The sequence below is a fragment of the Danio rerio genome, chromosome 21 (genome assembly GCF_049306965.1).
Source record: "Danio rerio strain Tuebingen ecotype United States chromosome 21, GRCz12tu, whole genome shotgun sequence".
Classification (NCBI taxonomy): Eukaryota; Metazoa; Chordata; class Actinopteri; order Cypriniformes; family Danionidae; genus Danio; species Danio rerio.
Genome location: NC_133196.1, coordinates 10,224,543 through 10,229,498, shown reverse-complemented (window position 1 = coordinate 10,229,498; position 4,956 = coordinate 10,224,543). Strand labels below are relative to the sequence as shown.

At 33.3% G+C, this 4,956-nt stretch overlaps 1 long non-coding RNA gene across 1 annotated transcript; it reads left to right on the top strand.

The window, feature by feature from the left end:
• The first annotated feature begins 497 nt into the window (after nucleotides 1-497).
• LOC141379984 (uncharacterized) lies at nucleotides 498-4,280 on the top strand. Its single transcript, XR_012397165.1, has 3 exons — nucleotides 498-607; nucleotides 893-929; nucleotides 2,681-4,280. It is a non-coding gene; the product is annotated as an uncharacterized lncRNA (long non-coding RNA).
• The last annotated feature ends 676 nt before the right edge of the window (nucleotides 4,281-4,956 follow it).

Genomic DNA, 4,956 nt, shown 5'->3' with positions numbered 1-4,956 from the left:
GTTTCCCCCACAGTCCAAAGACATGCGGTACAGGTGAATTGGGTAGGCTAAATTGTCGGAAGTGTATGAGTGTGTGTGAATGTGTGTGTGGATGTTTCCCAGAGGTGGGTTGTGGCTGGAAGGGCATCTGCTGCGTAAAAACTTGCTGGATAAGTTGGCGGTTCAATCCGCTGTGGTGACCCTGGATGAATAAAGGGACTAAATAAAATGAATGAATGTTTACAAATACTTGATCACAAGTATCTTTTTGTAGACTACAGGTAATAACAGGTAGGAAATGAAACTGGATGTTGTGCACATATCCAGTTTACAATTGACACTCTGTTAAATTGATAAAAGCGAAAAGACTCTCCCTATAAAACTATAACATGGATTTATCAAATTGAGCTAAATACAAATTTCAATCAAAAATGTTACAAATTGCATTGTTTTGTATATAAATCCTACTCTGAGAGGTCTATTGAATCATGTTAATTAAAATATATTTGCATATTCAGTGATTTGCAAGGCAAACAATATATAAAGTTTTCCAAATGCAGTAAAGTCAGATGACAAAGCCCGGCATGGAGGTTTATGCAGCAGAGCCGACCTGGCAATCATTCTTCAGGTGACAAAACCTTTTTGAATCATTCAGAGTTTCTACTTAAATCTTTAATGAAAAATAGGAGTATGTAATTTTATTACAAAACAGACTAAATTGTCCCAATTATTAAGCATAGCTACTTACCAAATAAACAAATGTGTATTTAAAAATGTATTTGTAGTTACTTAACAGTGTTTGCTTGATTGTTATATCAAAGTTTTCTTTAAAAAAAATAGCTTATTGAAAAATACAAAGCTTTTGCTCTTGCAACAAGATGAACAATGCTTTTATTTGTACTGCCTATTACAGGTACTTGATTCCAACTGGTCAGTCACGCCATTCGGAGGTACTGTATGTTCTTCTAACACAATCTCACAGCAATTTGTAACTTTTTGATTTAGTGGCAAATTTATTCAAATCGTACAATTTAGTATAATTTGCTCATTTCTTTCATGTCGACTGTGTTTGGGGGTGGGGTTGGGTGGCAATTCTGATTTTGAAAATGTAACATTTTTGTACATCTGAACAATACAAATTAGTAAACTAAACTGTAAATAGTTACGCTGGTTCTTCCCAGGTATCAACCTAGCATGAAAGTTCTTTTGGACAATTTGGGTTTTCTTCTTTTCATCATTTTTAAGGGGGCTAAATGGAAAAATTGGTCTTTGTTTGGTCTATCAGATTTGGTTCAAATATAAACCAAAAATCGACTATGAAAGCAGTTTATTGTTTTGGCCATCACATTTGGTCCAAATTTAGCCCAACAATTGACGTTTTTTTTTTTTTTTTTTTGACCGTCGGTTTTTGTTCAAAATTTTGGTCAAAAATCTACATTGAATATTGTTTTTTTATTTTTAATTTTTATCAGATTTAGTAAAAATTTAGCCCAACAATTGATTCAATTCAAGTAATCTTTATTTCTATGGCACTTTTACAATTTAGATTGTGTTAAAGCAGCTTGACATAGAAAATTAAAGTAAATTGAAACAGTGTCAGTTCAGTTTTTAATGTTGAAGTTCAGTTTGGGTAAGTTCATTGTGGTTTAATATTTACTGCTGGGAGTTCAAAACCTGAAGAGCAAATCCATCGATGCGCAGCTCCACAAGTCCTGAACCATGCAAGCCAGTGGCGACAGCGGAGAAAAAAAAATCACCAATTGGCGAAAGTGAAGGATTATAAAAACCTCGAGAGAAACCATTGATGTTAATTTTTTTTTTTGACTGTCGGTTTTTGGTGCAAATTTAGCACAACAATTGACATTGAAAAAAAAAATATATGTATATTTTTGTTATTTTTGGGGGTTGTTCCAAATTTAGGCCAAAAATCAATTTTGAATATTTTTTTTTTGGTTGTTTTGTTTTGGCCATCAGATTTGGTCAAAATTTTGCCTAACAATTGATGTTACATTGTTTTTGGGGGGGTGTCTGTTTTTAATCCAAATTTAGCACAAAAATCGCCATTGAATATTGTTTTTTCTTTTGTTTTGGCCATGAGATTTGGTCCAAATTTAGCCTAACAATTGAAAATGTTTAGTTTTTTTGACAGTTTTTTTTTTTTTTCGTCTAAATTTAGCCCAAAAATCAACATTATATGTTTGTTTGTTTGTCTGTCTGGCTGTCAGATTTGGTCCAAATTTAGCCCAAGACAAGAAAACATTTAGCTCAATATCTTGCAACTGAATGCAGTGAATGACCAATCTATAATAAAGTGTTAAAATTGCCATTGTGAATTAAAATTATCAAAATCTAAGCAAAATGTGTATTCAAATTTTGTTAAAGATTTTACAGACTAGAATTGATATGTTTTTATATCAGTTAAGTTTTCACTAAATATACTAGCCATGTCAATAAAGGCTTTTTTCTAACAATTTGCATTACATTTTGACTGCCTTGGAGTGATCATTTGTTTGCAAATTTCAACTTTAGACATCTGGGAGTTTCATCTTTTGGATGAGTATTTGCTGGATGTGTAACAGCTTAAATAAAAATTACTTCATTTTGATAATGTATTTTTTATTATTATTCTTATTTTAAACAAATTCCTCTGCTGTATTAAATTGATCTATATTAACACATTTGTACTACTCTGTTCTTACAGGTCTAGATTTATTTATTTTTTTTCAACACAAAGGATTTGTCTTTACTGAAGAACAGATGAAATGAACTTCACCACACCCACAAACTCCACAGCTACTGGCAATGACTTTTGGCCAATTTCCAGTGCAGACATGTGGTCATACAAGATAAATTTCGCATTTGGTCTTCCTGTGCACTCGTATATAATATGGCTCATTGTCACAGGACCAGAAAGTGCAATTGCATCAGAGTTCTTCAATCTTAATCTTTCTGTCTCTGAACTGTGTTTTTCTTTGAATTGCTTGTTAACTCTTCTATCGCATTTTCTATCACCGTTTCAGAGTTTAGTTGCTGTGGTGTATTTTTTAGTTGGAATACCCACCACTGGTCGTTCTCTGTTTCAGTGTCTGATGTGTGTTGAGCGTTATCTGGCAGTGGTTCATCCTGTTACCTTTCTGAAGTACAAACCTCTCAGATATAGAGTGATCTGCTGTGTAATGGTCTGGATAACCACTCTGGGTTCCTGTTTGGGCTGCATGTTTACTATGGCCTTGAATAACACTAATGGATTCATGTGGTTATTCTCAATTCAGTTCTTACTCTATGTCTTCATCATGCTGTTCTGCTGTGTAGCGGTTCTCAGAGCTCTGAAGCAGTTAGGACCAGGAGAAAGAAAAGAAAGAGTTGAGGAAAACCACAAGAAGAGAAAAGCTTTTAATCTCATTCTAATTATCACCGTAAGCATGATCATTATATTTGTCCCATTCATTTTTGCAGGTTTTTCTAGTGTTTTCATGCTAATCAATGCTAATCGTCACAGGACTTTGGGTTTTGTTAGTTTTATTCTGGGTGGTTTTGTGCATCCTGTTCTTTATCTACATCGGAATGGGAAACTCTCCTGTGTGTGTACCTAATGAATCCTGAAACTGCAAGATCATTTGCTCGCAAATTCTTTTATTGCACACATTAAAGGGCACCTATTTTACCTCTTTTTCAAGATTTAATAAAAGTCTTTTGTGTCTCCAGATTGTGTCTGTAAAATTTCAGCTCAAAATACCCATCAAATTATTTATTTTACTTTTTTGAATGTGAGAAATGTGAGGTTTAAGTCACTGTAGCTGTTTTTGTTACTGTGCCTGTAATGCAAATGAGCTGTTTCTCCCCGCCCACCATTCCCATGGCGAGATCTCTCCCTATCGCTCTAATGTGTGTAGCCTTTACCTGCTGCGTCTCACGTCAAACTGCACAGTGATAGACAAGAGTAAAGCAGATCTCCTTTACTACAGTAAGAACTTTCCAAACTGCTATTTAATATATTTGTTGTGGAGTTAATTCAAGCCTTTCTGCAATGATGACTCACACACAATGTCATTACAAAGTTATTTGTAACATTACACGCATACATACAGGGGCGGACTGGGACAATAATTCAGGCCAGGAAATTTTTTTCAATCTCAAGCCACCTCTGCTGCTATTGTCACCACTACGCTTTTTCATGTAATTCGTGGAATTTCATGTAATGACTACTAATCTTGTACTCTATTGTAACTGTATTATTTATTGTACCATATAGACTACCATACAAAATCTTAATGAATAAATTATTGAATCTTCAAAAACTCAATAGGCTCAAAACTTTCTGTACACACACTATTTCTAATTCTATTCAATATATTAGATTTTTGGTTTGCTCGTTTGTTATATAAAAACCTTGATGCACTAAGACATGATGCAGCAATTCTATTTATTTTATTTTACCTATTATATTTTTTAAATTTAATTTAAAGACTATGTTAATCTAAGATACTATGTATCTACTGTAAGTCAATTTAGATGAAAACGCCCACCTGCCAAATGATTATATACAGTTAAAGTTAGAATTATTAGCCCCCCTTTGATTTTTTTTTCTTGTTTTTTAAAAATATTTCCAAAACGATGTTTAAAAGAGCAAGGAATTTTTCACAGTATGTCTGATATTTTTTTCCTCTTGAGAAAGTCTTATTTGTTTTATTTCAGCTAGAATAAAAGCAGTTTTTATTTTTATTAAAGCCATTTTAAGGTCAAAATTATTAGCTCCTTTAAGCTATATTTGTTTTCAAACAGTAATTGGTGAAAAAATAAAAATAAAAATGGGAGCTAATAATTCAGGGGGGCTAATAATTCTTACTTCAACTGTAAATGTGCTGTATTCTGACCAACCTGCTCCCTTGGTCGCAAAACTATAATTGTGATTTTGCTGCATTTTTTTGCTTCTATGGCCAGGGCTTTTCTTCTTTTTATGTGCTCCCTCTCTGTTCC